Here is a 9,976-nt window from a genome sequence, read left to right on the forward strand (position 1 = left end):
GAACTGTTTTCTTCCTACCTTGACTCAGTCTTTTTCCCCCGGTCCAATCCCGACATCAATGATTCATCTGAAGCCTTACGCCGGTTTCAAAGCTTCCAGTTGACCGGCTCCAGCCACCTCCTCTTTACCACAGATGCGCAATCCCTTTACACTTCCATTCCCCACTCTCCGCTTCTTCTTGGAGCAAAGACCTGACCCTACCCACCACCACCCTCCTCTGCTTGGCTGAGCTTGTCTTCACCCTCAACAACTTCTCTCATTTTCTTCAGGTAAGAGGGGTTGCCATGGGTACCTGCATGGGCCCTAGTTATGCCGGTGGGGTACGTGGAACATTCCTTGTTCTGTATGATTCTGGACCCCACTCAACTCTTTCTCCGATAAATCAATGATATCATTGGTGCCACTTCCCCCTCTCATCTAGAATCAGAAAACTTCATCAATTTCACCTCCAATTTCGACGCTGCCCTCACTTTCACTGGGTCTATCTCGGACCCCTCCCTTCCCTTCCTCGACATTTCTGTTTCCATTTCTGGGGATAGACTGGCCACTAATTTCCATTACAAACCCACCAACTCCCACAGCTACCTAGACTATATATCCTCACACCCCACTTCCTGTAAAGACTCCATCCCATTCTCTCAGTTCCTCCATTTCCATCGCATATGTTCAGAGGAGGCCAACTTCAACAAGGGAGCTTGAGAAAATGTCCACATTCTTCCTCAACTGAGGATTCCCCAGCTCCATTATTGACAGGGCCCTCAATCGGGTCCGACCCATCTCCCACACTTCTGCCCTCACCCTTTCTCTTCCCTCCCGCAACAGTGATAGGGTTCCCCTTATCCTCACCTACCACCCCACCACCATACACATCCAGAAGATCATCAGATGCCATTTCTGACACGTCCAGCAAGATGCCACCACCAGGCACATATTCCCTTCCCTTCCCTTGTCCACCTTCCACAGGGACTGTTCCCTCCAGGACACAATGGTCCACACTTCCTTCACCCCCAACACCTCCCCACAGCCGTACTGCACCTTACCCTGTAACCAGCGAAGGTGCAACACCTGCCCATTTACCTTCTCCCTCCCCAGTATCCAAAGGCCCAAACATATCTTCCAGATGAAGCAACACTTCACCTGCACTTCGAAGAATCTAGTCTACTGTATTTGCTGTTCACAATGTGGTCTCCCTCACATTGGGGAAACGAAGCATAGACTTGGCAACCGCTTCGCAGAGCATCTACGTTCTGCTGAACTACCTGTTGCCAGCCACTTCAATGCACCACCCTGCAATCAGGCCAATATCTGTGTCTTTGGCTTGCTACAGGCCTCCGAATAGTTCCAGAGATGTAGAGGAAAGGATAGCAAAGATAATTATCGATAGGAGTGAGAGAGACAGGGTAGTTGTCAAGGGGAACTTCAACTTTCCAAATATTGACTGGGAACACGATAGTTCGAGTACTAAAGATGGGTCAGTTTTTGTCCAGTGTGTGCAGGAGGGCTTCCTGACAGTATGTAGATAGGCCAACAAGGGGCGAAGCCACATTAGATTTGGTACTGGGTAATGAGCCTGGCCAGATGTTACATTTGGAAGTAGGTGAGCACTTTGATGATAGCAATCACAATTCTGTAATGTTTACTTTAGTAATGGAAAGGGATAGGTGTATACCACTGGGCAAGAGTTATAGCTGGGGGAAAGGCAATTACAATGAGATTAGGCGAGATTAGGGGAGCATAAGATGGGGAAGGAAACTGCAGGGGATGTGCACATTAGAAATGTGGAGCTTATTCAAGGAAAAGCTCCTGTGTATCCGAGATAAGTATGTACCCGTCAGGCAGGGAGGAAGCTGTAGAGTGTGGGAGCCATGGTTTACGAAGGAGGTGGAACCTCTGGTCAAGAGGAAGAAGGCGGCTTATGTTAGGATGAAATGTGAAGGCTCAGTTAGGGTGCTTGAGGGCTACGAGGTAGCCAGGAAAGACCTAAAGAGAGAGCTCAGAAGAGCCAGGAGGAGACATGAGAAGTTGTTGGTAGATAGGATCAGGGTAAACCCTAAGGCTTTCTATAGATATTTAAGGAATAAAAGAATGACGAAAATAAGATTAGGGCCAATCAAGGATAGTAGTGGGAAGTTGTGTGTGGAGTCAGAGGAGAGAGGGGAAGCACTAAATGAGTATTTTTCAACAGTATTCACTCTAGAAAACAACAATGTTGTTGAGGAGAATACTGAGATACAGGCTACTAGACTAGGTGGGATTGAGGTTCACAAGGAAGAGGTATTAGAAATCCTACAGAGTGTGAAAATAGTTAAGTCCCCTGGGCCGGATGGGATTTATCCTAGGATCCTGTGGGAAGCCAGGGAGGAGATTGCCGAACCTTTGGCGTTGATCTTTAACTCATCATTGTCTACAGGAATAGTGCCAGACGACTAGAGGATATCAAATGTGGTTCCCCTGCTCAAGAAGGGGAGTAGAGACAACCTGGTAATTATAGATCAGTGAGCCTTACCTCATTGTTGGTAAAGTATTGGAAAAGGTTATAAGGGATAGGATTTATAATCATCTAGAAAAGAATAAAATATTAGGGATAGTCAGCACGGTTTTGTGAAGGGAAGGTCGTGCCTCACAAACCTTATCGAGTTCTTTGAGAAGGTGACCAAACAGGTAGATGAGAGTAAACCGGTTGACGTGGTGTATATGGATTTCAGCAAGGCGTTCGATAAGGTTCCCCACAGTAGGCTATTGTACAAAACGCGGTGGAACGGAATTGTGGGAGATATAGCAGTTTGGATTGGAAATTGGCTTGCTGAAAGAAGACAGAGGGTGGTAGTTGATGGGAAATGTTCATCCTGGAGACCAGTTACTAATGGTGTACCGCAAGGGTCGGTGTTGGGTCCACTGCTGTTTGTCATTTTTATAAATGACCTGGATGAGGGCGTAGAAGGATGGGTTAGTAAATTTGCAGATGACACTAAGGTCGGTGGAGTTGTGGATAGTGACAAAGGATGCTGTAGGTTGCAGAGAGACATAGATAAGCTGCAGAGCTGGGCTGAGAGGTGGCAAATAGAGTTTAATGCAGACAAGTGTGAGGTGATGCACTTTGGCAGGAGTAACCGGAAGGCAAAGTACTGGGCTAACGGTAAGATTCTTGGTAGTGTAGATGAGCAGAGAGATCTCGGTGTCCATGTACACAGATCCTTGAAAGTTGCCACCCAGGTTGGCAGGGCTGTTAAGGCGGCATACAGAGTTTTAGCTTTTATTAATAGAGGGATCGAGTTCCGGAACCAAGAGGTTATGCTGCAGCTGTACAAAACTCTGGTGCGGCCGCACTCGGAGTATTGCGTATAGTTCTGGTCACCGCATTATGAGGAGAATGTGGAAGCTTTGGAAAAGGTGCAGAGGAGATTTACTAGGATGTTGCCTGGTATGGAGGGAAGGTCTTTCGAGGAAAGACTGAGGGACTTGAAGCTGTTTTCATTAGAGAGAAGGTGGTTGAGAGGTGACTTAATTGAAACATATAAAATAATCAGAGGGTTAGCTAGGGTGGATAGGGAGAGCCTTTTTCCTTGGATGGTGACGGCGAGCATGAGGGGGCATAGCTTTAAATTGAGGGGTGAAAGATATAGGACAGATGTCAGAGGTAGTTTCTTTACTCAGAGAGTAGTAAGGGAATGGAACGCTTTGCCTGCAACGGTAGTAGATTCGCCAACTTTAGGTACATTTAAGTCGTCATTGGATAAGCATATGGACGTACATGGAATAGTGTAGGTTAGATGGGCTTCAGATCGGTATGGCAGGTCGGCACAACATCGAGGGCCGAAGGGCCTGTACTGTGCCGTAATGTTCTATGTTCTACAGTGTTCCAGTGAAGCCCAGCACAAGCTGGAGGAACAACACCTCATGTTCCGCTTGGGGACCCTCCAGCCCTCCGGGCTCAATATTGAGTTCAATAATTTTAGGGCCTAAACTCTCCCATGTCCCAGACCCTCAACCCATACACCAGGCCTTGTTACCACATAGCCTAACACTACACACCCCCTGTTGTTAGTCACTAACAGTCCCCATTAACAACTACTCACCCTCCCAGACTAATTGTTAGCAACTCCTTTTTCTGTCCAACTGTCTGTCTCTCTCTCTGGGCTCCATCTGATCATTTACTCCCTATCCCATCCACCTCCCTATTTTCTGCAAATAAACTGACGTTTTCCAGCCACTATCAATTCTAAGGAAGTGTCACTGGGCCCGAAACATTAACTCTGTTTTCTCCACCACAGATCCGGCAGGCCTGCGGAGCATTTCCAGAAACTTTGTTTTTGTCATCATTACTTATATGTGCACATATACCAGAATTTTATATTATCATTGACTCAGCACTGCATTTTCAACAGTGAACTCATGTGGAGGGAAGAGAGTTCAAGTGTGATTCTGTTAAGCTCCTGAACTCAGCTGTCCTGTACAGAATTCTGCTAAGTAACGGCCAGGGGTCTCTTTGCAATGCAGCGAAAATTAAGTCTCTCCAGGTCACTCAAACATGTTGCTGGCTGATGTACAGCATCTTTTGGCAGTAGCATTGGAAATGAACATCTCTCTTCCTCTGTCTTTGAAGTGCATAGACAAAGAAACATTAAACAGTGGATATTTCAAATAAACTAACTACTAGCCACAATCCCAATGAAGTATATTGTGGGATTTTCAACTGACCATTGCAGCAATAATGCCAAAAAATCAATAAAAAATCTCGGGTATGTGCATATTTGTAGATAATTGCATAGCAATATACTGTCTGTTTGTTTATGTAACTCATTTTAGGAGACAATTTGTACAATTACATGCCTAATTTGTTTATAGGTGTCAGGTCAGATTTACTACAAAATATTAAATGCTAATATTTGTAATTAGAACTTTTGCACTTTGAAGTATGACTAATAAAAAAAACACTTTTGATAAAAAAATTCTGTAACAGCATTCAACATACATCAAAACAACAGATAAAATCTTTGCTATATTTTGAATGGTCCCCCTCACTGAATTTGTCCATGACATAAACAGTGATCAATGTAATAAAGTCCATAAACATGGTTGGCTTATGTTTTATCTCCATCAATTAAAAAAAATCTCCACTGATTTTGGCCAGCATTTCTTCATTGGCGTCAAAATTAAAAAGAAGTTCTACATACAAAACTCAAAAGTCACATTTTACCCTTTCAAAATAATTCATTTCATACAAAGACTAAATGTGTCTGTCTCATAGCAAGCAGAAGTAATATACATATTTGGGACCTTGTGCATTATCAGAAAATGGCAGACATAAATTATGCAATCACCAAAAGTATAGTAAAAGGAATCATTTTTGACAGGGTTGCTTTTGCAGCATTGACATTTCCCACAAGGGAAAATCGAGTCTGTGCTCATTTGAAGTTACAAACACATGGAATATCAACAAATTCTGACAAGATTAACAGGGCATCTCCATATATGACAGCACAAGGACAAATGGACGTGCTTGGGTACTTTACAGAAAGTGGTCATTTACCTTTTACTACATGTAAACTACACCATTGTTAATTAGTTGAGATTCACTCCTGTAAAGAACGTACTTTGCCTTTTTGGTTTACATTTTCAAACTTCAAATTCTGACAATTATAAAAGGGTCAAGCCCTCACATTGAATAAGTCATTTTAAGATTCTATACTGCAATCAAGTTCCCTATCTATCCTACCATACCAGTTTACAAATCATAAAGCTGCTTCTTCTCGAATGCAAACATTTTCATATTATTTTCTAAAAAAATCTAATCAGGGAATGTAGGTATTATTAGTCAGCATTTAATTCCATCCCTTGAGCAAGTGGCAGTGAGCTGTGCTCTTGAGCCACTTCCAGGAGTTCATACCAACAACACTGAAAGAACTGCAATAGAATAAATAGAAAGCGGAACATAACAGCAGCGCTTCGTCGGAGGCTCACTGATGATGTTACCTAGAATGGTGACGAAACGTCTGAAAACTAACCTTCCAGCTCAGTGAGCAAACTCACATCCAGAACTGCAATAGATTTTCAAGTCAGGATTGAAACTTGGAGATGGTGGTGGTGTTCTCACATATCTGTTGCCTTCGTCCTTCTACGTGGACATGATTGTGGGTTCAGAAGGTGTTGTTGAAGGAGCTTTTGTGATTTTTTTTGTAGTGTGTCTTATAGATAGTATACACTACTACTCTCATGTGGTAGTGGAAAGACTGGACATTTGTGGTTGGGATACCAACCAAGGTTTTTGTCAATATTTTGTCCTGGATAGTGCCAAACTTCTTGAGTTGTTGAAGCTGCACTTGTCCAGGTGAGCGGGGAATGTGCCATTACATAACAAATACAGAGGATGCTGGAGAAACTCAGCAGGTCTGCCAGCATTGGCGGAGACAGAATCAGTCTTAACATTTCAACTCCAGTATGGCTCTTCTTCAGAACTGAAAGGTGTTGTAAAGTGGGTGCTTTTTAATACTGTTAAAAAGGCAGAGGAGGAGCAAGAGGGCAGATGGTGTAGGGACCTAGTGCAAAAGACAAAGGGGCTGTTAATAGCAGAGTAAACGAAAATGTAAAATTGGTGTAAATTAAGGTGTGAAAGGAAGACAGGTGGTCGAGCCTAATCATCACAAAGTAAACAAGACACAAACACAAAACGGCTGTTGGTGGTGGGGTGTGAAAAAAGAGTGTCATCCGTTCTGTGTTTGGTCTCACTAACGTACAGCAGACCACATTATGACCAGCAAATATAGTCAATTATACTAAAAGGAGTACGTATGAAATGCTGTTTAACCTGGAAGGTGCATTTGGAGCCTTCGACACTAAGGAGTGGGGTAAGGAAAATAAGCAAGCGTTATACTTTGTGATTGCACAAGGTGGTGCAAAGGGGAGCGAGGAGACAGAGGAGTGAAGAGGATGATGTTTTTGGTGATAGCATCCTGCTGGAGGTAGCGGAAATGGAGGAAGATGATTAATTGAATGCAGAGAGTCCAGATAGGTGGAGATGAGTTCGGTGGGGCAGGAGCAGGCTGAGACGATGGGTCGACCAGGGCAGGCAGGTTTGTGGATTTTGGGAAGGAGATAGAAACGGGCCGTGCGGGGTTGGGGAACAATGAGGTTGGAGGCTGTGGGTGGGAGTACCTCTCAGTCTCCATCTCAGGCAACCAGCTTGTAACTGATGTCCATTTCAAGCCCACCGACTCCCACAGCTACCTAGAATACACCTCCTCCCACCCACCCTCCTGCAAAAATTCCATCCCCTATTCCCAATTCCTCCGCCTCCGCCGCATCTGCTCCCACGATAAGACATTCCACTCCCGCACATCCCAGATGTCCAAGTTCTTTAAGGACCGCAACTTTCCCCCCACAGTGATCGAGAACGCCCTTGGCCGTGTCTCCCGTATTTCCCGCAACACATCCCTCACACCCCGCCCCCGCCACAACCACCCTAAGAGGATCCCCCTCGTTCTCACACACCACCCTACCAACCTCCGGATACAACGCATCATCCTCCGACACTTCCGCCATTTACAATCCGACCCCACCACCCAAGACATTTTTCCATCCCCTCCCCTGTCTGCTTTCCGGAGAGACTACTCTCTCCGTGACTCCCTTGTTCGCTCCACACTGCCCTCCAACCCCACCACACCCGGCACCTTCCCCTGCAACCGCAGGAAATGCTACACTTGTCCCCACACCTCCTCCCTCACCCCTATCCCAGGCCCCAAGATGACATTCCACATTAAGCAGAGGTTCACCTGCACATCTGCCAATGTGGTACACTGCATCCACTGTACCTGGTGCGGCTTCCTCTACATTGGGGAAACCAAGCGGAGGCTTGGGGACCGCTTTGCAGAACACCTCCGCTCAGTTCGCAACAAACAACTGCACCTCCCAGTCGCAAACCATTTCCACTCCCCCTCCCATTCTCTAGATGACATGTCCATCATGGGCCTCCTGCAGTGCCACAATGATGCCACCCGAAGGTTGCAGGAACAGCAACTCATATTCCGCCTGGGAACCCTGCAGCCATATGGTATCAATGTGGACTTCACCAGTTTCAAAATCTCCCCTTCCCCTACTGCATCCCTAAACCAGCCCAGTTCGTCTCCTCCCCCCACTGCACCACACAACCAGCCCAGCTCTTCCCCCCCACCCACTGCATCCCAAAACCAGTCCAACCTGTCTCTGCCTCCCTAACCGGTTCTTCCTCTCACCCATCCCTTCCTCCCACCCCAAGCCGCACCCCCAGCTATCTACTAATCTCATCCCACCTCCTTGACTTGTCCGTCTTCCCTGGACTGACCTATCCCCTCCCTACCTCCCCACCTATACTCTCTCCACCTATCTTCTTTACTCTCCATCTTCAGTCCACCTCCCCCTCTCTCCCTATTTATTCCAGTTCCCTCCCCCCATCCCCCTCTCTGATGAAGGGTCTAGGCCCGAAACGTCAGCTTTTGTGCTCCTGAGATGCTGCTTGGCCTGCTGTGTTCGTCCAGCCTCACATTTTATTATCAAGGGATAGGAAACAAATGTTAACCTCGCCAGTGACACTTATGTCATATGAAACACTACATTTTAAAAAGCTTCATATTTTCTTATTGTTCTTGAATCCAAAACAGCACCTGACACCAAGTTGTGCTTCCATTCCTGCTTGATCATTTATCTGTCAAAACAACTCTCAAAACTGGTGAAGAGGATAGGTGAGTCATCACAACAATATCAATTATAAAGGTCACACTATTCCAGAATCAGGGTGCTATCATTATTAAGAAGAATTGATGAGCCACTAAATAAAGCTTGAGCTAATCTCAGCCCTTATGATTTTCTACTCAAGGAAATGCAAGAGTCTCCACCTCAGTATTTCAGAAACACATGGTCTATGCCAACACTTCAAGGTAATTATGATAAATAATTGCATAATTGGAGGAGCTATAATTCAAATCAGATTTCTAATGAAGGCAGATACTGAAACTTTGATTGCATATTGGTAAGAGAAGGGAGTTTTCCCAGTGCTCTGGCCACTGTTCTCCGTCATTAAAAATCTGAACAGATTAAATGATTGTTATTTCTAGGATGCTACTGGGCACAAAAGGACTATGAAATGGCTTACACAACAGGAGTCTGAACTTCAAATCAAGTGCTGAATTTTTCAAAACCTTTCGTCTTTTCCCCCCAATTCTTCAGATACGCTATAATAGAATTCCAAAAATCTTCAAGAATTGAGCACACAAAGTAGAAACTTCAATTTCAAATTGAAAGCTGCACAAAGGTTGATAGAGCTCTCAATTAAAAAACACTTGATAGGTGGTAACCACAAGTGACTTAGTGATAATTTTGAAGAATGTCCTGTATTCCAATTTAGTTTGTATATTCCCTAAACGACATTAACAATCACATTCTTCCTCAGGCCGAGACAGGCAAATAATGGAATTATATTACTTAAGTTAGTCACAAAAGCAGCAATTCTTGAATTCCTTCTCAGCTTGACTTCTGTTTGATAGAAACATTTGTGAGCCACCTATTTATGTTTGATCAATGATAAAATGCATTTAATAATACAAATACTTATTGGACTAAATTACTTAGGTGTTGGAATTATCCATGAAGACCTGGTACAAAGTCTATCAGTCTTCTTGGGACTTCCAAATACAATGCTTAATTTGTCAAACTTTAACCAATGAGTGCAGAGAACAACCTATTCTTCACAAGTATGTAACTTCAATGAAGTAATTAATAAACATCATTGCATCAATGAGGATAATTAATTAATAGGTACAATCATGAATTTTTTTATAATTAGACAATTCTTTTAACACAACTTGCTTAAAATGTGACTTACATTTAGCAAGCAACCAGTGAATCATCACTGCTCCTTGTGGCACGTTAAGTTAACTTAAATGAGGAGAAAACATTATTGAAAACAAAAATAATATTGAAGTTATTTTTCTGTTTATTCTTTGCT

The sequence above is a fragment of the Stegostoma tigrinum genome, chromosome 27 (genome assembly GCF_030684315.1).
Source record: "Stegostoma tigrinum isolate sSteTig4 chromosome 27, sSteTig4.hap1, whole genome shotgun sequence".
NCBI classification, from domain to species: domain Eukaryota; kingdom Metazoa; phylum Chordata; class Chondrichthyes; order Orectolobiformes; family Stegostomatidae; genus Stegostoma; species Stegostoma tigrinum.